Raw genomic sequence first — 23,756 nt, forward strand, 5'->3', positions numbered from 1 at the left:
TTTGACTTTTTCTACACATTATAGGCTACAGCCTCAAGTTGTCTCTGGAACAATCCTGTTCTACTGTGTTGTGAAATAGCTTTTGAAGTGTAGTCAGTGTAGATAATTGCAGGTGCGTAACTTGCACTTTAATGGAATATCTACTGAAAGCTATGGTTTTTACTAATTTTGTTTTAATACAAAATAGGCCTAGTGGTGCTGAAGAAGTTACTCATAGGGATTAGCATTACTGAGCAACTCTCCTTTGTCATATAATGTGCTTTGAGGGCTATGGAAAAGCTTCAAGGATGATTGCTGCCATTGTGCAAGATCCAGTTGATTATTGCAGTAGATTTATATCACAAATGAGAAAGCTGCACCTCAGATTTGTAGGAGCAGTTCTGAGGGGCTGAAATGGCAAGCAGAACTGTGCACTTTTAGACCAAATGTAGCGTTGCTACATCTTAGGTTAGCTCAGTTGATAGAGCATGAGACCCTTAATCTGAGGGTCAGTGGTTCAAGCCCCAAGTTATGCAAAATATTCCTGCACTGCAGGAGGTTGGACTAGATGACACATGTGGCCCCTTACAACTCTACAATTCTATGATTTTAGAACAAGGAGATGCTAAAATTAACAAGTAGAAGGGCTGCTTCTGTGGGAGATGCTGAAACTTCCCCAGATATCTTAGCCTTGTAGTTCCCTCTTAGGTAGGATTTGATAGTAGAACAAACCCTCAGGCGGGCAGAGGGGAATTTTTAATGCAGGGATTGCAGAGGGAAGGAAAGTATACACATCTTTTTGGTATTCTAAATCATGTTTCACATAAATGTGCTTTAAATGAACAATACATTCTGCTTTGCATCAGCTCAAATATGTCTTAGGAGCAAAGAGTGATCCTTGGCCAACAACGTGTTTTGTATTGATATGGAGATGTAAACTTGCTGGCCTCAATATCAGTAGTATGCATATTTGGGAGAGGGTGAAATACAGCTGTGTTTGTGGTTCTGTTTTTAACAGGTTATCTTGTAGGAGAAGCAGCACTGTAATATATATAAGATATCTACAAGAAATCATTTGAATACTCCATCAATCCATCCCACTACATATAAAAACTTGCCCTGCTTCTTTCTTATACATCTTTTTAACTTTCTGGAATGGAGAATTTAAAAAATAGGAAGAAATACTGTGAGTGGGAGTGAGAAATAAGCTTAAACAATACCTAACAGCAGCAGGAGGTGCTAAGCATATCCTAGATCAGGGTTTCCCAATCTTGGGTCTCCAGGTTTTTTTTACTACAACTGCCATCATCCCTAGCCAGCAGGGACCTGTGGTCAGTGATGATGGGAATTGTCCAAAAATAGCTGAGGACCCAAGTTTGGGAAACCCTGATCTAGACAAAAAGCAGTTGTGACAGGCCCTGTTGGAATTAATGGGGTTATATAGTCCTGTGCTTCTACAAATCTTGTGATAATTAGAGGGGTTTTCCCCTGAAGTTATTTATTTCTTTATTTTTAGTATCTGTAAACTTTTGATGTTACCTTGAGTCTACTGATGTCTTTCTTGGCAGTATGGTTTTGGTTCCTTATGCATAAGCCTTAGAAGACTAAAATTTGTGTTGATGCTGTTGAAGGATGGGGCTGAATGTCAGTCCAAAAGAAGAAGAAGAAGAAGAAGAGTTTGGATTTGATATCCCGCCTTTCACTCCCCTTCAGGAGTCTCAAAGCGGCTAACAATCTCCTTTCCCTTCCTCCCCCACAACAAACACTCTGTGAGGTGAGTGGGGCTGAGAGACTTCAAAGAAGCGTGACTGGCCCAAGGTCACCCAGCAGCTGCATGTGGAGGAGCGGAGACGCGAACCCGGTTCCCCAGATTACGTGACTACCGCTCTTAACCACTATACCACACTGGCTACAAAATCGGAGAAGGTTGAAAACGACTTGAGTAATCTACTTCGACAACTGTCCAAGACACATTTATGAACTGCATAGAAGCAATACTGGTCGGTTATAAATGTCACTTTGATAGCCATAAGATAACTAAGCAAAACTCTGCATCCTGCCCTGCAGTTCAGCTCTCTACATCAATTCCAACTGAGTGTTTTGTGGTTAGACGAGAGCTTGACATTACTTGTGAATGACACAATGCACCAACGCAACAAAACACACTTGGGAGCTGGGCTGGCTGTGCCGCAAGAATGGTACTAAGAATTTATTTTTGTAAATTAAGCAGATAAAAGGAGAGCAAACATGAAGTAAGATGCCATTTTTATGCACTTTTCTGTCAGCACCTGTGCTTCAAATGACAGCCCAGGGCAACAGCTGAGGCCAGCAAATGACTTTTATGGAAAAGCTACCGCCTCCTTTACCAATAGGCTTCCAAAATTTCCAGAATTTTAGAGAAGCCTGGATCTGCAGCCAAGCTTTGTGGTTCAGTTCCAGGGTCCATATGGATGTATACTCCTATAGTCATTTGAACGTAAGTCGCATTGAGCCCCACAGGGCTTACAACTGGGTAGACCTGCAAAAGAGTCAGTGACTCAGTGAAATGTGTGAACTGCCTCCATCAAAAAGTATGGTGTTGGTGCTATAAGAAGCGAGGGAAACACTCTGTGATGACTTTCATGCATCCAACCCATCACAGTGTTGATGATGAGTGACAGGAAAAAACCAAGAACATGCCCTTAAGGGATTGGGGGTAATGGAAACTGTCTTAACTAGAGAGAAAATTCTAAAACTGGGCAGAATCAGGGGTTAGCAAACTTTCAGCCAGGGCCCTCAGACCTTGTGGGGGGCTGGACTATATTTTGAAGGGGGGGGGGAGAACGAATTTCTATGCCCCACAAATAACCCAGAGATGCATTTTAAATAAAAGCACACAATCTACTCATATAAAAACACCAGGCAGGCCCCACAAATTACCCAGAGATGCATTTTAAATAAAAGGACACATTCTACTCATGTAAAAACACAATGATTCCTGGACCATCCGTGGGCCAGATTTAGAAGGCAATTGGGCTGGATCCGGCCCCCGGGCCTTAGTTTGCCTACCCATGGGGTAGATGGTGCCGCAATCACCCTACAATTGTAAGCAGAGATCAACCCTGCTTCCAGATTTTACCTTGGCTCATAATCCCCACCTACTTCCCAAACTCTCACAATCTAAGCAGGTTGTAAAAATGGGACAGGGAGGGGCTGGCAGGATTCAAGCCGCTGGCTGCTTAATTTGTTATTTCAGGGCCTGTGTCAAGGCTGGGCACCTGTTGAGGGCCCACACCACAGCAGAGGGCCTGCTGGCCTGCTCCTCTTCACCATGGCAACCTGCTTGCTCACTTGAATGTTGCTCTGGCCTAGAGGGGATGGGCAATCAAACAACTGCAGTGTTTAGTACAGGGAGCAGTAGATGCTGCTGCCAGCTTGCTCATTAGGTCTTTACATAATAATAAAATTTTTATTGTTTATACCCCGCCCATTCCTCAGCCAGGAAGCAGGAGCAACTGGCAACAATAGCAGTGAGCAAGTAGACGCACTGTGGGGAGGGTGTGTGTGGAAGATGTCTTGCTCAAGGCCTCCAGCCCTAACCAGACTGACAAGGCAGGAGCAGTTAAGACAACCATTCCATCTTGAAGTCATTGGCAGTACCCCAGGCCAAGGGTTTGAGAACTGTATCCACAGCGCTGGAGGGATAGCTTTCCAATACTCGGATTAGGAAGCATTTCCAGCAGTTATACATTAGCAGCTAAAGAAAAATGAAGAGTCTGTAAGACTTTGGACAGCCCTGGAGTTGAACCAACATCACATCATCTTCTCCACTGAGTAAGTATCTGTGCACTCAGCACAATGGGCAAAGCCATTTTCAGCTCACACAGTGAGCAGTGACAATGTCCAGCCTTATTTCCTTTGGCTGGAAGGGGAAGGGGGGGAAAGCAGCAGCTGCTCTTAGAGATGCATCAAAAGCTTAACATAATAGCACACTTGCCACTGAACACTGCAGTGGTTGTTTTCCACATACAACTATAATGATGCAATATTGGCATTTGTTAACGTGAGATGGACACTTGCGGTCTTCACAATACATAAATAAAAATAAGTAATCTTCACCCCTGCTTTCAAGGATCGAATCAAGCGCCTTGCATTCTAGCACAGGTGTAATCTGCTGTTTGTGACTTGTCCTAGGCAAGAGCAATTCAGCTTTTAAGACACCTGCCTCCTGGCTTGCTGCACTCTGTTCATGCTCCCACAACTCTAGCTACTTATTCTCACCACCTCTGGCTTCCAGTTTCACCACACTGTTGTTGCCTACCAGAAATGTCTGCCTCTCGAGTTGTTCCCCCTCAGCGTAGTTTACAATTTTTTGCTTCTCTGTATGGAATATCTGACCAGACCAGACTATCTCACAGGGTTGCTGTGAAGATATTATGGGGAGAGGAGAACCATGTACGCCACTTTGATATCTTTGGAGGGCAGTTGGGTTATAAATGCAGAATTATTGTTGCTTTAGGAGGCTGTCAGCTGTTCCAAAAAGATAAACGATCACATATTTTGCACAACCCACCTTGAGGGTTTTTTTTTTTTAAAAAAAAGGGAAAGCGAGATACAAATATTTCAAACAAACAGTTTGGCCTTAACAATGAAGAATCCTTTGTCTCTGGGTAGCATTTGGTGAGAACAAAGCATTTAAATGTTATACCTGAGAGGTTCTTAGATTCAACTAAGGAAGACAAGTGGTAACTGGATGCCTGCCTCGACTGTTAGATTGGAGATACAGCTTTTAAGTACATCCTTTAATTAAAAAAACACACAAGCAAACACCTAACCCTTCTCAAGTCGTCATTGTAACAGAATTACCACACTTGAAGAGCTGAAATATATCATGCACTGGAAGTTCTCGGTGCATCACACAGAGAGCTCTAATACTTTACACTTTAGAAGATTTTTCCTTTATTTTTAGAAAAGGCTGCCCTTTTTCTTTCTCCCCCCCCCCCCACTTTTTGTACTTGACATATTTGGCTCAAAGGACCTTTCCAAATGTTAAGGGCTAGTTTTTCATTGCAGCATATGGAGAAAAAGTCTGAAGCCAAGCAGAGCCAATGGCTCTCATGCTGCAATTTGTCGAAGAGCCAGTGTTGCCTGCCTGCCAAACATTAATAGCTAGTATTTATCTGACAAATGGCCAGGATGTTTAATGTTCTACAGAGAATGCCTCACAATGGAGCTTTTACATATGGCAGGGGTAGGGAACTTTCTTCAGTCTGAAGAATGTATTCCTTTCTAAGCAACCTTTGGGGGGTGGCAGCCACATACCAGTTGTAGGAGGAGCCAGAGGCAAAAGTGGGTGGAACAATGACTGTAAATGTTTATCTTTGTGCTAGTTTCTAGACATCCTCTCACACTCTGTCCTCCATCTGGACAAACAGGGATCTTTACCAGAGTTCAGGGGCACATTACAGCCTGACAAAAATACTCATGGAAGTTGTGACGCAAAGCTGGTGAGGAATTTGGCCTGGAGAGAGAGGGTGTGAGAGGCTGGTGTGTGGCCACATTTGGCAACCAGGTCAGAGGTGCTCCACGCCTGGCCCGACATGACACAGATTAGTGCATACTTTCATCACTTTGCATCTGCAGACTGGTAGATTAATATGCTACCAGATTTTTATCTGTGGGTGTTAATTTAAGACCATGCTGCTTGTTCTCCACAGCCATGCCAGCATTTTAGAATTCAGAAATTGAACATACAATAACATGTTGAAAACATATACACACCAGATCACTGATATGTCCAAAACTTAAACAGGCAACAAAGAAATTAGATAACATACATAATACAAAATATGGACAGCAGCCACCACTGTCTCCCCCTCCCTTTCTGTGGAAGCCTCTAACAAATCACTAGCCCTTTGCCCTGAACTCCTGGCCTACCTGGCAGCAAGTCAGTATGCACAGTTCAAAGTCTGAGGGTTAATCCACACAAGCAAAGTACAGAGGCCAAAATTCAAAGGTCAGGAAACACAGTTCAGAGTCCGTTCAAGTAGCCAAGTCTGAAGTCTAGCAGTCAGGATATAGCCCATAGTCGAACCCAAAGCACAGTCCTGTGGAGGTCCAGGAGCATCCAAGTCAAGGTCCATCAACATGGGAAGTTGAGCAGACAAAGCACCTCAGCTCTGCTTCCTTTTGTACTTTGCATCCAGACTTGATGAGGCATGTGGACCCTCACCTGTTTGGAGCCTACTCCAGCTGAGAAATCACACACTTCCTCCCAGAGCTCGTGAGCCCCACCTGATCAGCTAGGGAGCTGGGTTGTGCCTGCCTTAGCCTCCTAGAGCACCACTCCCACAGCTCCCTACACCTCATAGAATCACAGAATTGTAGAGTTGGAAGGAATGGTATACATGATTCTATCTCTGAGCTTCTATTACCATGATTTTAAATAATTTACAAGTGTCCTGAACAGATTTGACTCTCTTGACTCCTCCCTTCACCTTTCTTCTAACTAATCAATATGTTTTCAGAATATTCGAGGTTTTGAAATTAAACAGGACCCTGTTGGGCTTTCTGGGTCATTTTCTATTTTCACGTTCCAAAGCAGTTCAAACAACACACCACATTCTGAGCACTCTTCAGAATACAGCCCAAACTTTCCTCTTCCGCCACCTTCCCACCCCATCCCCGTACCCCACAAATTATCACCTCCTCTAAAACTCCATCATTTATTCTATCTAGAAATGATGTGTCTTTGTGATCAAACCCCAAAACTAATTTACTCAGTCAATGTGAGGGTAGTTAATATACAGGGAACTATATAAAGCAGAATAAACAAATCACAGGAGCAATCTGGATTTCTATAGAGGGTGTGAAGAGAGACATAAAGGTATTATTATTATTATTAATTGAATTTATATCCTGCCCTATACCCGGAGGTCTCAGGGGGTTCACAGAACAAAATCAAAATATAAAACCACAAAATATAAAATGAAAATGAAAATAACAACCCAATTGTAGCAATGCAATTATGCATAGTGAGGCTTGGCTTCTGAATTGGATGAGGATAAATAGGAGTTATTATGGGGGGGCACAGCAGCACTTTGGGTCATAAATTCAGCAGCAGTGCGTCTGCTTTGCATGCAGAAGATCTCAGGTTCAACCCCCAGCATCTCTAGGTAAGAATGGAAATGTCCCCTGTCTGAAACTCTGGAAAGCTGCTGCCAGTTTCGTTGACAATACTAAGTTAGATGGACCAGTGGTCTGATTTGATGGAAGGCAGATTCCTTTGTTGGTATGCTCCCTCTCGTATGTTCTCAAGTGCTTTGAACATTCTAAAGTGCTGCCTAAATGCTAGCATTAACATTAGTATTATTAGTATTATTTCAGAACCTCTGCACCACAGCAGGTGGAAAGCCTTGAGGGCTCAACCCCCTTTTTAAATTGTTTAAACAACACAAACGCCTAGGAGCACATTAACTCTCTAAACAACTGGAAATCATTTTCCAGGGCTGCATGTTCAATGAGAGCCATTCAATTCCTTGAAATGCAAGCTATTTTCGAGTCATTTAGCGCAGCAAATGGGACAGGTCCCAATCTGTTTCTTCAAATTTCTGTAATTTAAAAGGGACATAACTGCATTTTTTATTCTAATGATCATTGCAAACTCATGTAGAAAATGTAAATGCACAATTCAGAATGATCTTGCAGCGCAAGGCATAGCCTCTATTAATGTGTTCCAATTTGTAATTCTTTACACAGTATGAGATTGGAAAGCTGTGATTAAAATTAATTAGGTTAAGTAAAGTTTATCCCCCCCTGAGCACTGCTGTTTGAAGAAAGAAATGGTACAACACTCGCTACATCTGGCGCTGCAGGAAGCAAAGGCATCAGGCAGGAGAGCAAGGCTGCTTAGCTAGACGTTCCATGCTGCTTATTTGGCACACCTTACGCACCATGTCCTCTCTTCCAAGAGCTAATTGAGACTAAAATACTTGCTGACACCTTGCAAAATTTTAACTACTATCTGTGGATGTCGCAGAAACTGGTCACTGAAACAGTTATTTGGGGCAGGGTTGTTTATTAAGAAAAAGTGAGAGAAGAAGCCCTGCTTTAGTGAATGTGGGGCTCCCTCCTTAAGTATCAAAGATATCGCACCTGTTGTGAAGAGTAAGAAAACATGCTGTCGGATTTTCATTGCAATATTCAGCTGATTAAAGCATTGGTAAAGCACACAGATCTCAGTTGCTACTAGGCATGGTACACTTTTTTAAAAGGAGATATATACAGTATACATATACTTATAAATATACATATAATTTGCACATGCTGGCATGTTAGCATCACATTCTCCCATACCCTTTTGGAAAGGTGAGCCATTACTGTAGCTGCTTTGCCAATACAGTTGGTGGTTATGGTGGAACGCAGGTACACAGAATTGTCTACCACCTCAAGCATGTGGTCACCACTGCTGATGCGTGGAGTGCTATCAGTCTCCTGACCCAGGATGTTGGTCTTCATCAGGCTGAACTCCCTGCAGTCTTGGGCAAAGCGGTTGCTGAGTCTCTGTAGAGCTTCCACAGAGTGTGCTGTCAAGGCTACATCATCTGCAAACTGCATCTCTTGGAAAAGGACAGGCCACACCTTTGTCTTGGCACGGAGACTTGTGGAAGACCCCTGTTGCTCCTTGAATGAAAGTACACATCATCTTCAATTGAGCTAAAGGCATATGAGAGCATGAGGGAGAAGAATATGCCAGAGAGAGTTGAGGCGAGAACACAACCAATTAGTCACTGAAAAACTCAGCTCTGCTATGAAAACCTAGAACATATTGTCCCTCCCAGGGTGGTGAACCTGAAGCCCTCTATATGTTGTTTAAGTCACATAAGGTTGAACCAGTATAACTAGTTATCACAGATGTTGACAGATATGCTGTGAAATATGTTAAATCCACTAACTTAATACAGAGCTTAATCCTGCTTTGAAGTATTGTTCAATATTTTAAACACTAGATGGCAATAGACACATTGCTTTATTCAATGAGGTTGAAGAGACAATGTCCTAAAATCAGTTATGACAGTGAAAAGCATAACCTGGAATTTAAATTTCTTGTTCCCAAGCCCTGTTAATTATACCTACCTTGCTACATTTCTATCACAATTTTATATTGTCCATGATCTGTGCCCTGATGACTGTAATGTCAATTCTGCTGAAATTCTACCCCCTCTGAAATATTTTTTGCTCTATAAGACTCATTTTTTTTCCTCCTAAAAAGTAAGGGGGGATGTGTGTGCATCTTATGGAGCGCATGCAGGCTGTGCAGCTATCCCAGAAGCCAGAACAGAAGAGGGATTGCTGCTTTCTCTGCACAGCTATCCCTCTTGCTGTTCTGGCTTCTGAGAGTCAGAATATTTTTTTCTTGTTTACCTCCTCCAAAAACTAGGTGCGTCTTGCGGTCTCGTGCATCTTATAGAGCGAAAAATATGGTATATGGGAAAGGTCTAGTGGATTTCAGTGGGGCCAGGGTATTTTTCATTTTTAATCTTTCTTGAGAAACGTTGAAGGTGGGCAGAGGGCAGGGAGACATTTACTCCAGTGTAACACTTGTAGTTCAATGTTAACCATGCTTACTCAAAAGTAAGTTTCACTTATTTCCTCAGCACTTTATTTCAAGGAAGTACGTTTTGAATCTCCATTCATACAAAGAAACCTGGACTCAAATGACAAAAGCATGATGTTCCACCTAGGGGACAAAAGTATAGTCTGTTGTAAAACATGCTCAGCATGCATCCCATGTTCAGTCCCTGGCATCTCCAGCTGAGAATCCAAAATAGCTTCCTTAAAGACATATGGCTGGAAAATACCTTCTGCCTGAAATCTCCAGGAGATGCTGTCTTTGAAACAGACTGTGGGTAGATCCACTTCATGCATATAAAACACATTCAGTGCACATTTAAAGCACATGACTCGCCTCCCCCCCCCAAAAAAAAAAATATCATGGGAATGGTAGTTTCCTCCTAATGCAGCTACAATTCCCATCTCCCTAAACAAACTGCAGTTCCCAAGCCTCTTTGTGGGAGGTTTCTATAAATGTATAGTGTAGTATAAGTCCATATAAAGTTGCCTCTTATGCTCAGCACATCACACAGTAACAACAGTGCAGCCTTCAGCTGTGAGACATCTGTTCCTCCAATAGTTGGGCTGGAAGCAGACATTTCATCAAATGCAGTTTGTCAGTTCACAATGACCCAACAGCAGCCTGACAGGCAGAAATTAAGCAGGGAGGGTGCTGTTAAAAACATTGCTGCAGCCCCATAAACAGCAGTAGCCCTCCTGACATGACTACAATATTATCGGCACTGCTGCTTTGTTTACAAGGATGTTTTCCTTCCTTCCGCTATAAGGGCTGCTTGCATCATGGAAGCTAAGCTCTGGGATGGCTTTGTGAAAAAGCTGGATGTCACATGCAGAACCCTCACCTGCAGGCGCTGTTTGGTTCGCCACAACTCAGTATATGCTCTGCCAGGTAAGAATATAACTTTTTACTAATAAACACTGTTTCCCAAACAATCTGGATAGAATATATCAAGGGGCTACTATTCCATATTGCATAGATGGGTCAGCTGCCAACTCTTTTTTCCTGGCATGGCTCCAGTGCCTTTAACAGGTGTGTGGCAAGCAGAAATTCAGGAGCTAACGCTGTCCCCATTACTTCATCACCTGAATTTCTCCCAGGCATGAAACTCTTAGGGTAGGAGCCTTGCCAGATAAGGAACTGGCAACCCTTTTTTGAGGAGTATTCAGGTCAGCAGATACAAAGGACTGTGTCTTGAATAATTTCTGCATCTTAAATGTCTGCTCTGACAGGCATGGCAAGTTCTACAAAGATTTCTGCACAACCGTGACTCTTCCTCTACATTTGGTCATGCTAACATCCATTAAGCATTTTGGATAACCAGAGTTTGTTTAATTAACATATCAGGGAACACCAAATCCTGCCAATTGTCAACAAAGAAATACTTATGTTCATTATTGAACTTACTTAGGATTCTCTAAAATATCTCTTTTGTAATATAAACATGGATGGCTTTGTTTGTATATGTCTGTGTTTTGCCAGTTAATATAGTCTGTTATCTCTTAGGTGTGATTTCATAATTATTAAATGTTTCCAGTTCCTCAACTTGTTGCCAGGTGTTCCTCTATCTCTTATCATTTGCAAAATGTGATAACTTGAGCACAAAGTACTGTACAACACTATATTCCACAGCTGATTTCCCTGCCTACGAAGTCAGTTAAGGATACATATCGTCATGTTCTAGGAAAATGAGGCATAGTGAAATGCAGTTAATTCAAACAGCCAGAAAACAGTTTGGAAGTTTTGACTCAAGAGCTGTCTGTATATACTGGCATGTCATTTGCCCCCTCCCCCCAATTCCCTTTAAACTGGTTCTCTCTCCTTCTCTCTCTCTCTCTCTCTCTCTCTCTCTCTCCTTCTCTCTCTCTCTCTCTCTCACACACACACACTCTCACACACACACAAACACACACACAGATGTCCTGCTTTCTCTGACAGGACTCCTGTGCCTTTCACTGTTGCATGACAAACAGATATTGTGCAGGTGTAGCATTCTCCAGTGTTACCACAAGAATTACTTATTTGCCAAGTATCCGTTGCTGGTGTGTGTGGTGGTAGGGGAGGGGTAGTAGTGCCTCTGGTGGGGGATGTGTCATGATTGTTCTGGGGTGGTTTGCCCGCCTTTGGTCCCCACCCTGCTCTCACCTGTGGATTTTAGAAGCTGTCAGCTGTGGCCTCATCCTGAGAAAAGGCTATGACTGACCTGCTTAAACCTGGTGAAGGTAGCTGATGTGTCTCAAACCCTCAGTGAGTTTGGGGTTTCCCCTGCCTGTGAAGACGGGCTCCAGTGAATTGAGTGGTGGAGACCAATGGTGGGTCCAATGGTCAAGAAGAGTGGTGACAAAAAACAAAATAAAGGCACAGTTGGCAACCATTGAAAATGGGCCGATGAAATATGGAAGTTATGAGTGAAAATACAGACTAACAAACAGAACATTGATTTAAGAGTTGTAGACAGTTCAGAAAAACAAAATAACAAACAAAGAAGTACCAGAAGGGCACCAAGAGAAGGGGGGGATTTGTGGCCAGCTCAAAGTTTCCTTGCTGGGGTATGCTTATTCTGATAAGTTTCAAATGGTCAAGATGGTGATAATAAAGTTCTTCTGACTTAATATACTTTTTTTAAAAAAATTACAGTTTGATATAAACAGTGGCATAGCATGGGGGGTGCGGGGGGGCCGGCCGCACCGGGCGCAACATCTGGGGGTTAGGGTTAGGGGGCGCAAATCCACAGGTTAGGGGGCGCAAATTACTTGCCTTGCCCCGGGTGCTGACAACCCACGCTACGCCACTGGATATAAAGTCTGCTTAGAAGGGCCTGACTAGTCGTTGTTTGTGGCTGTGCCTTTCCTGTTAGTTTGTTGTGGTGGTTTTTCACCTACCATGCAAACCACTGTCAAGGGTTGCTGACACTGCTGTGGAATTAGATAATATTCTTTTCCCTCTTATAATCTCTCTAGTGGGGAGGGCGGTTGGCCATGCTTGCTTATTTTAGTTTATTTTTTAAATTTTAATATAAAGATAAACTATAGAGGTATTTTTAAAAAATAAAAAGCATGACCTACTAATAACAGTATTAATATTCCACTCCACACACACTCATACTGTGTGAAGTGCAGAGCACACAAAATATAGGAGCATTTGAGAGAATTCTCATGATTTACTAAACCTTCTCAACAGACTCAGTGCAGATGCCCAGTGTGTTGGACTTGGACCTGGAAGACCAGGGTTTAAATCCCCACCCAGCTATGAAGTAATTTTGAGTCAGTCACTGCATCTCAGCCTAGCTACTACACAAGGCTGTTGTGGGGCTTAAATTAGGGTGGATGGGAAACCATGTATACCACTGTCAGGGCTGCCTCAGGTCTCAGCTCACAAAAGACCAACGCCAAGCTCTTCTTATATACAAGGATGTTTATTGCTGTTCATTATTGCTTCCACAACCGAGGCGCACAGCCCTGCGTCTCTTTCCTCTAGACATTAGAAGTCCCCTCTGAATTGGTCCCTCCCCTACACCAGTTTAATAAGCTAACGCTGCCCCACCTCTTTCTCTCTTTCCTTTTCCGCAGGGTCTTTCTGCCCGTCGGGGTTCCTTCCCTCCTGCTTTCTCCTGAAGCGGAGTCTCCAGACTGCTCCTGCCCCCTCCTGCGGGCTTTGGGGCCTGGCTCCTCCTGCCCCGGGCTCCCTGTTCTCCCGCGCGCCTCCTCATTTGAACTTGGCGCGCGCGCCCAACTTCTGACCTTCCTTTTGACAGTTATGCTACTCCCCTCACTGCCTTCCTCCCTTTCCGGGAGAAAGGCTTGCTCTGATCCCTCCCCTTTCTCTGCTGCCGGGGCTGCTCCTTCTGACACACTGGAGCCTCCCCCTCCCTCGCTGCGCTCTGGTGGGGAGGCTGGCCCTGATTCCCAGCTGCCGCTTTGGGGTCCCCTGCTGGCCCCCCGCTCCTGACACTTTCCCCCTGGGGCTCCCCTTGCTCTTACCACAGGCGCCCCCTTCTGGGAATCCTCTGATTCGCTGGAGAGACTCATGGAATCCCCTGCGTCATTGCTATCCTCTTCCTCGCTCTCCTGGGATTCCTCTCCATCGCTCTCCATTTCCTGCCCTCCCTGTGCCTCTGTCCCTGTACCCCTGACAACCACCTTGAGCTCCCTGGAGAAAAAGGTGGGATATAAATGCAAATAATAATGATGATGATGATGATGATGATGATGTCACAGCCAAACTATGCCCATTGGGAACAGTTGTCTCAAATGAAATAAACAAAGTCATATGTCCTCTTGTGCTATAGTAAAGCAAGGGTGGAGAACCCAAGACACGGGGTCAAAACGCAGCCCTTGGGATTCTCCCTAAACCTCACTCCCTCCACACAGGCCACACTGCTCATTGGTGTCACACCCAGCCCTGACCTACAGGTGAGACTGGAGGGAACCCAAATTAGAACCAGAATATATCCCTTAATTTAAGATACAGGGGTAGCTGGGTCAACATTTGGAAATGGGGAATGTTGGGGTGGAACCAAACTACATAGCTGCTAAGGCTTCAGATACTGTTGAAAACAGCCTCCATGTGTATAGTTCCATGCCTTCTCTTGTCTAATGCCTCATACAAAAATCAACTCAAACCATAACATTTTGTCTTTTCTCACCTTTCCTAAACAATGACAGCTAAAATATGGGACAGCAATGCCTTAGCTCTTGTGGTTTGCAACAGAGAGCTAGTTATAATATAGTTCTGTGCAAAGACATGCAAAGAGAGCAAAGGTTCTTGTGTAGTATGATAACACACATATCTGGGGCCATAACTCAACAGGCCTCCAATTTGATTGCTTCTGGTAAGCATTAACTAACTCTGCACTTCTGGACTGTGTGCTTTGCAGCCTCCTTCCTCCTGTTCTGCTTCTGATACTTTCCAGTGACCCCTGTAATAATGTTTTGCATTATTGTAGCGATAAGACTTGGTGGCATAAGAGCTCAGCTTCCAATCCGTGATGCATGTGATTATATTAGTCTTCCTTCAGTGGCTGCAAAGTCATAATAATAAATATATCCCTTCTGTAAATCTGCCCCATTGACGTCTGAGGAAGTTGGGTTTGTTATTGTTTCAGCAGAGAGCATTCTGCAACTTCATTGCTTTGATCCTTGGCCTTACGTGGCTTTTTAAAGCTTAGCAGAGAGGAAAGGAGGGTTACGAGACTTGTAAATGTTTCTGTTACATCAGGTGGCCTTCCTTGTACAATCTGCTTGTGTGACTCATACTTTTATGTATTAAAACTTGCACATCTCACTCTCTGGAAGGCCCAGGGCCTTGTTCTAAAAGATTTCCAAACAATCATTTTTTTGGTTATGTTTAGACATGATTTAGAAGCACGTAAGCGAGAATAACTGTTAAGCAATTTCAGACATTATTGATATTAATAATAAATTATAGACTACAGGAGCCTGGAGAGGTGTGAAGCTGCTTCCACAAGATTTAAATCTGTTCTTCAAGAGCCTCCTCTCTGGCCACATAAAAGGGCAGAGTGGTCATAAACCTGTATAATTTTTCCTGCTGTTTTTCTTCTGCTGAGAAAAGCCTTCTGCGAGAGCAATACATAAATCGTTCAGCTGCTTAATGGTATCCGTTATTACTATGTTAGGACAGGGGGAGGAACTGCCTTTTATTGGAAGCCTAAGTAACATTTTCAGGCAATGGTGTCAGAGGTCCCATTTCCTGCTGGCAACATTTGCCACTGGTTGAACTGTGTGCAGGAGCCACAGGATAGGCTAGGACTCGAACCAATGGCTTCAAGTTACAAGAAGAGAGATTCCAACTGAACATCAGAAATATCTTTTTGACAGTAAGAGCTGTTCAACAGTGGAACGGTCTCCCTTGGGAGGCGGTGGTCTCTCCTTCCTTGGAGGTTTTAAAGCAGAGGTTGGGTGACCATCTGTCATGGATGCTTTAGTTGAAATTCCTGCATTGCAGAGGGTTGAACTAGATGACCCTTGGAGTGCCTTCCAACTCTGAATCTATGAATCCGGAAATTGGTTTGCTAGTTTGCTTCATCACCACACCAAGCTGCTGCGGGACCAGGGGCAGGGAGAAATGGTTTTTAAGTCAGATGTGACTGGAAGGAATCATTAGTGTGTTGCCATATTGACTGTGGCAATCTGCCCACTAAAAGAAATAAATGCCCACTTTGGCTTTCTCCTTTTTCTTTCAGCAAACCACCTTTGTAAGCCAGGCCCCCCTAGTATTCTCTTATACTTCCAGGGTTACTTGGTGCTTCTTTTTAATGGCATCCATCAGAATCAATAAGTATGGAGACCTTCAGTAATATGCTTCAACAGAAGTATATTAATAGTTGGGCTACAGGGGCCAAGTGCTCATTTAACATGTTGCATTTCCTACCGACCCAGAACGACACAAGGCCAGCAGTTCTGCTCACTGACATGAATAGGGACGTATCACATTTAGGAAAGTTGTGTTTGCCCCCAATTAAGGGCACACATGTTCCAGTAGTTTGCCAACCTGTTCAACTGCAGGCATTCTTTTTAAAATTAAAAATTAAAAAATGCTGACCACATCAAATGCCTAAAAGACTAAAGGTGGGAGGTATAAAATTAAAACCACTTAAGGTTGTTTCACATTACCCTACCACAACCACAAATTAGACACCAGGTGGATGTTGGCTTAAGAAGCTCTTCAGTGGCTTGGAAACTGGCCTCACATCCGAAGAATGTACAAATAACATTTATAGTATAAAGGACCAAGTGTAGGTAATTATTTGCAATTGTAAGCACCGCACTAATACAATTATGTAGACTGTTACGATTTATTGTAATATAAATCATGTAATAAGAACAGCTGTACTGAGTCAGTCCAGTAATCCAGCTCTGATTATGATCCAGATCTGAATGCTTAAATTGTATAATAACCTAGGAGGTTTACAGAGCAGCAGTGGTGAATCTGTGTCTCCCCGGATGCTGTTGGACCACAGCTCCCATCATCCCTAGCCATTGCCATGCTAGCTGAGTCCTGCAACAGGCAGCAGGCTGGGGAAGGCTGATCTGCAGGGCCACAAGTTCCCCACCCCTGTGGTAGAACTTCTTTGAGATTCCTCTCTTATCAATGGTTCACTGTGTAATGAAGAACTGAGGCAGAGCCATTTTTCATCATTGGCAAAAGAGTATCCAACACTGTTGAGTAAGCAGTCCCTCCTGGAAGGCAAGGGTTCCAGCTTGTCGTTCCTCGCAAGCAGATCTGATGCAGATGGGGAAGAGCCCCACATTTTAATGACCTAGCTGCAAGGAAAGACTACACAACTTACTCTGTAAAAAATGTGCATAGCAGCAAGAGCCCTTCCAACCAGGAAACACTAAAAAATCAGGATATGAAGTTTTCCCCAGAAGCACAGCCCTGTTCTGGAACACTGCTAGGATGAGATACAGGCTACACTAGCTGTGTGAGTGCATCTCCTTGCAAGTTGGAATGTGTCTGGTACAAAGGAGGGGTGCATTGTACATGCATTTGTAGTGCCTTTTTGCAAAGATGGGGAGGCTTCACTTTCTCACTGATACTATTTTGAGTACCTGAATAGGATCATGTTGGGAAAGTGATAACTCTTTTTGTGAAACCAAATCCACCTGCAATCACTATCCCTAAAGTACTGCTAAATAAAAAATGAAGCCCCAAGACCTCAATTTGAATCTTTTGCAGCTAGAATAATAAAAAGCAGGCTCTGAAACAGAAATAACTTTATGAGGCAGGGATGTTGTTCCAATCTGTAAGTAATGCCATCTGGTTGTCTAACAATCTAGGCGGTTAACATGGTTCCCATCATCGTCACAGTTTGTGATTTTCCACATATGGCAGCGATTCTTCTACAATTTTGGTGCAAGTCCTAAAATTGTTCTGTGTACTGAAGTCTCTTGTAAATGTGATTTGGCTATACCAAAACATAGTCTCATGTTAAAATTATTTTCACCAAAAGAGTTAAATTAATACTATGGTAAAAAGTTTTTATTCCATACTATATGCATGCCAATCTGTACATAAAATAAGGAAACTAATTTGGTGTACCCACTTCCGCTGTGGTCTAGGACCAGGAATCTTCAGACACCAGTCTTCCAACAATAACTCCAAGGATGAGCTGGATCCACTCCCCATTCCATCCCGTGTGGGTCCATTGACCCTGCATCTCATCCCCTGCAACCCAGGTAGACCCTTCTACCACCAGCCTCCAATGACTGGCCCACAGACTTCTTGGAGGGTCCCAAAAGGTGTAAAGAGCTTACCCCAAATAAGTTCCTGAAGCATGAAAATCTACTGTCTAGGGAGGAAAAAAGCAACCGCTGCAGGAAAAGGCACTGGTCCTTTTTCTGCTGATGCACAGCTCAGGGGGCAGAGCTTTCATCTGCAATACCGAGCCCAGACTATAAAGACCAGTTGCTCAAATATGCTGCTGAGGTCACTTGTATTTATTTGCTCTGGCTGCAGAACTGCTCTGCAGTTCTCAACACTAATCGACTTGACCTCCTCCCCTGTCTGTCCTCCCATCCCTCCCTCTGCCCCAGAGAGCATGTGAACTTCCAGGATTGGCTTCCTTTGCCTGGTGTTCCTGGAATGTCATTCTACAAGGATATTGGTGTATGCTTGGGGGCTCAGTTTCATGTGCATTGGAGGTGGGGTGCTATTGGGTTGTTGTTCCAGGACTGAGCCTCACCATCGTGCTCCTGGCACGCCTGTTAAATGAGAAGCTGTTGTTACATTCCCAAGATGCGCTGAGCATTTATCGCACCACCAATCCTTTTCCTAGCACTTAATGTTAATTGCTAGCCTGGTGTTTGCATTAGACTGAAGGATCTGGGGACAATTAAGGCCTGTGTCACAAAAGCAAACATAACCATCTCCTTCCAGAGAGTGAAATGCATAATGACTGGGTATAAAGGGGTTCTCAGAAATCCCAAGCTGAACATATTCCAGAACATGACTTTCTCTTTAATAGGCTCCCTGCCAGAATGACACATCGCTCTGGCTCACTGGAGTCGTTCATAAGCTGCCCTTTCTCACTCTGCTCCTTCCTGCAACATTCCCGCTTCCATGGACAGGCACCAGGGGATGGTGCTACCGGTGGCAAAATACTGTTATATTATTTACACTAGCAAAGCTGTGGGAGGAAAGAAAGATTCTTTGCTGCTTGCTCAATCTGGTGGAAAAGAAAGGGGAGGAAAAGACCACAAAAAGTACATAAAAATTGAGCAGCACAGAAGGAGTTGGATGCCCACCAAATGCTTAATTATTTGTGGCTGACTTGGGTTTTCCATTCAAAATCTCTAGATGGCTTTTGACGGTAAAGCAATATCGGAAAGCATCCTGTTCCTCTTCCTGCTTTCCTTGAGAGACCCTTGGTTCAGGGATATTGCGCCCTGAATATAAACTTGAGGTTAAACCAGAAGGCTGTGGGACTTGCAAAACAATGGCGAGGTCTGTCAAAGAGACCTAGTGATATGGAGTTGTTTGTTCTTTCCCCCTCCCTATGAGCCAATGAACCCTCTGCCCACATAAAATGCCCCTCAGTGCAGTAAATAGGCACATCAGGGAGTGTGTTGCACATCACTGCGCCCCCCCTGGAGAGCAGCAGGGTAAATGCATTTTAAATGAATAAATAATTAACCACGTGCAGGGTGTTTGTTTTGTTTTTAAGGTAGCAGAGTATTCAAAAGCATGACTCTCTCCGAGTCCCATCTGCAGTCAAAAGATTTGTAGGCTGGGATTCTGCCACCTTGGGACTATTCATCATGCATAGCTCTACACATCATGCATCATGTGTAAAAAGCTCTAATTTGCACTTTCAGAAATATGAAAGAAGAGAACCAATCGGAGACAAATCCCTGGACAGGTGCAGAATTGCAGACCTGATAAGATGGCTCACTCAAGACAGAGTTTCTTTTGTCTTTTGTGCACATATTCCTATTTTCTCTTTCTCTGGCCAGGATGCTTGGTGAAATTTGGTCAAGGCTGTGGTTTTCTTTGAGCAAACTCATATTCGTTCTATTACCATTTCTCCCACAATATTTGTGTCATTTTACAAATTAAGACAGATAAAAAGTTTTCAGTTTAACATCAATCAAATAAATGTTTATCATTGCTATACGTTTAAAGCACTTTTCTGAGTTCAGGTGGGTAGCAACTAGGGGCCAGCCTTCTTAATGATAATACCTCAGTTTTGGAAGTCTATCCCCCCTCCCAATGCACAATCTGTTCATCTAGAGCAGAGCTGGTAAACCTGTGGTCCTTCAGGCATTGGTAGACTCCAATTCCCATCATCCCCAACCAGCATGGTCACTAGTCAGGGATGGTCCAACAACATCTGGAAAGCCACAGGTTTCCCATCTGTGGAGGCCTTTCTGCTGATGTTTAAACTTTAATTGAAGACATAATAGAGACTAATTCTTCCATTTGGCTGCTGTTTTTTTCTTAAGTTTCATAGTTCATCTTAACCATTTCCTTTTTGTATTTTATGATGATAATGTTGGTTTCTGAACTATACTTCTGGGTAGTGTATAACTATCTTAGAGAAAATGAAATAATAAGATGCGTTGATTTGTGATGGGGTGATGTATGAAAGATAAATGAGGCTAGAACTGATGTTCTTCTGTTCCCTTTCTGCTCTTTGATTCCATGATTTAATACAGTGCCAAATCTGATTCTCATAATACTGCTTAAATCATATTTCCTAAGGCAGAGGGTGGGGAAGGGGAATTCAGCAGGTGCTACAATACACCCAGATGCCTCAAGGTACAGGATCATTGGACGATCGGATAAGGAGGATTGAATCCAGGCAATATGATTAGACACATTCCACAAGAAAAAGGCACTTCCTTCAATGGGCAAATTATTCACTGCCAATTATTCATTTAGGTCATCTTATATCCAGTGAATTATTCATTCAGGTTTCCCTCTGAGCTACTCAGGGTGATCAAATATGAGGTCAGAAAGCAATTTCACCAAGAACCTACTTGCACTGGTATATTTAGCAGAGTATGGGGAGGACAGCGTCAAGTTTTTCAAACTGTTTTTTTCATACAAGGTTTTCTCAGGACGTTTAAGCTGTTAAAAATAAAAAACCACCCTTTATTATTCAGCTGAAGATATGTAAAAATAAAAGTTGATAGGCCAGTAACCTCATGAAAGCTGTTGCATAAGATGGGTGCCACAGCAGAGGAGGTCCTGCCTTATGCACTGAGGTAGAAGGAATATGGGTTAGCCAGTTGGTGCACAGAATATTGATTTGCAAGACCCAAATAACTTTTAAAATGTACATACACACACTTACTTACTTACTTACTTACTTACTTATTTACTTCTTGCTTTGTTTATAGAAATTTCCCCCCAATCTTCTCCCCAAAGGAGCCCAGAGCAGCAAACAACAAAACAATACAGAAAATTTTGAACATTGAAAATGTGTGGCTTGCCAGCATACATTAAGGACAATACTGTAATGGCTTGGATCCTAAGATTAAGTTTTAAAAGTTTATGGAAGGAAAGTTTCCCACTCCCCACTGTCTCCCAGCTGTGACCCCTCAAAATTCTCTCTGAACTGGGGTGTGGCACTCCTGAACAATGTTGCATGGGGGTGCTGGGGAGGAGGGGACCCCGAGACCAGTCTCAGAGCATAGGATAAGTTAACTTAAGAAAACCCATGGAAGAAAAGTTTCCCATCCCATTCTTCCCAAAGCAACTCCCAAGCCCTGTCCCACATTGTTCAAGAGGGGTCCCTCAAACTGTGGTGAGGAGGGTGTGGGAAGTTTTCCTTCCATGAATGCCTTTAAGGTTAGTCTGATACACAGCTGTTTATATTTGTGGTTTTAATTCCATTTAAATGTAACTCAGGGGTTACTTTTGTCATGCAGGGTAACCTACAAAATATTTCAAAATAAATAAAATCTATTCTAGAATCCAAGCCATTATCTACTGAAGGAAGATGCTCATCATAAATTACTAAAAGCTTCAAAACTTTAAAATAATGGCTCTGATTCAATGTCTGTTTTGGGGGTGCTAACAATTCATGGACACTTGGGTGGAATCTACACACATATAAAAAACGCTGTGAAAATGCTTTTTAAAAGAGTTTTGAAAAATACATTGAATTTGGCATAGCTCGCTATCACCATCTAGTGTCACATTTGCATATTGCCCTTTACAACACAATTTAAACATTTTATTTGTAGCTGTATAGCTGAGTCCTTGGACTTGATGAAAAGGCATTTCTGTTGCATAAGAGGAAGTTGGTAGTTGTCCATTCACTTCTTTGAAGGCCCCACTCCTGGGAAAGTGGCAGAAACATCTAGTAATGAACAATGGATACGGTTCGATATTTGTAGTAGAGTCTGCCTTACTGATGTTAATAAGCACTCTTTCAATCCCGTGTATGTTTACTCATAGTAAGACACACTTTGTCTGAGGGGAAGTATTCCCAACTAAGTGTGTATATGACTGGAACTTGAGTTCCTTAACCTTTGCTCAAGTTTTGACTTCTTATTAAGGTAGAATAGGGATTTCCATGCTTAGATTGCAACATTTACTGTACACCAAGATGCATCAACACTGCAAGATACAAAAAGCAAGAACATGACACAGATTAAAATATAGCTTCTGCATCTTCAATGAGGCAGCAGTTGAAGAAATTGAGCACTGATCGTGTGTGTGTGTGTGTGTGTGTGTGTGTGTGTGTGTTGTGTGTACAGTAAAAATTGCTCTGGTTTTTATAGTTTACCTTTGTCTGCTTTAAGAACAAATCCTGTACCCTCCTGCCCACTCACTCACCCACACTGCCACCAATTTCCATGTTCTACCAGACATGTCACCAGCACATTTTAAAACCTAAACAGGACTGTCAAAGCTGCCTATCTATTCACTGATCATCTGCTCTACCAGATTTTAAACAGACAAGCAACAGCAAGGTGAAACAAATGAAAGAAAAGTACAGGAAGCCTGTTTTAAGGTTTAAAAGTACCATGATTATGATGAACTGAAATGTGACTAAAAACACACCAGGTGAATCTTGTGTATTTAACACTGTTTCGTTTCAATACACTCTTCTAGAGGCATTGTCAAAAACAGCATTTGTCTCAATTAAAAACAGAACATCTGCATACATAGTGACTTTAGTAAGCAGAAAAATGTATGTGGCGTTGAAGGAACTTAGCATGTGGCCTGTCTTGCCAAAGGCAGTGGTATAGAGCAGCATTTTTGTTACCTCAGCCTATGATTCTGTGATTGTGTAGATTAAACATAGGAAGTTTATCTTGAGCCGGAGCCAATTGTAGAGGAGGAGAAGGGAGAGGAAAGGACATTATTTTAATGAATTGCTCATGGACAAAGAAATGAATATAAAAGAGAGGTTGTGAGCTCCTCTCTGGGAGACTGCCCTTGAGCATGTTCTAGCTAAACAATAGTTCAGCATACCATGTTGTGGGAATCGGGTCATTTTCTGTCTGTCTGTTTGTTAATAGGTCTCTATGCCACCATTTGAACTCCAAAACAGCATTCAAGGTGGTTAACATCAGCAATCAAACCACAAAATGATATTAAGACATAACAGACAGGACTATAGAAAGCCAATGACAAATTCAACCTCAAGTAGCAGACAAGGTGAAAGCTTGTTTAAATGACAGTCTTTAGCCGCCATCAAAAGACAGAGAAAGGCAGCTGAATTGGTCTCTCAGAGAGAGGAAGTCCCACATTCTGGGTTACACAACCAATAAAACCCTTTTGACTTTTTCTACCATTCCTCCTTCCTTAGATGGTGGGGTGAAGGCCCACTGCAACTAGCCTCAGTGGATGAGAAAGTCTGAATAGGAGTGGATGGAATAATGCATTTGTCATTATGGTATTTAAGAATATATCATCTCGTGAGCAAACTCTGATGCATTTTCTTTTCCAACGTCATTATTTTGTGAAGTGAAAAAAATAAGGATAAAGATGTTGACGTGCACTGTGTATATATGAGTGAAAGAAACCTTTTCATTCTTACTGCGTCAGGGGACGGTCTTAGCTGTGAGAAAACATGACCTATGTGAAGTTGGCAAGGTCAGCTACACCCAGAGTGATTTGCTGCGTAAGAGCCGGTGACACCAGCTAAGTTGCCTCGAGGCCATTTTACTTAGGTAGCCAAATGCAACAA

At 42.9% G+C, this 23,756-nt stretch overlaps 1 protein-coding gene across 2 annotated transcripts in view; it reads left to right on the forward strand.

Annotated features, from left to right (window-relative positions):
- The first annotated feature begins 2,859 nt into the window (after nucleotides 1-2,859).
- BACH2 (BTB domain and CNC homolog 2) overlaps nucleotides 2,860-23,756 on the forward strand; it is a 234,676-nt gene continuing 213,779 nt past the window's right edge. The window contains exons 1-2 of one of the 2 annotated variants that reach the window (XM_082216843.1): nucleotides 2,860-3,792; nucleotides 10,359-10,480. The gene's annotated coding sequence lies outside the window, so the exon portion shown is untranslated. Of the gene's footprint in view, nucleotides 3,793-5,346; nucleotides 5,466-10,358; nucleotides 10,481-23,756 lie in introns of those variants that run through there. The other variant, XM_082216845.1, reaches the window with a different exon arrangement.

The sequence above is a fragment of the Podarcis vaucheri genome, assembly GCF_965113315.1.
Source record: "Podarcis vaucheri genome assembly, chromosome: 3".
Lineage (NCBI taxonomy): Eukaryota > Metazoa > Chordata > Lepidosauria > Squamata > Lacertidae > Podarcis > Podarcis vaucheri.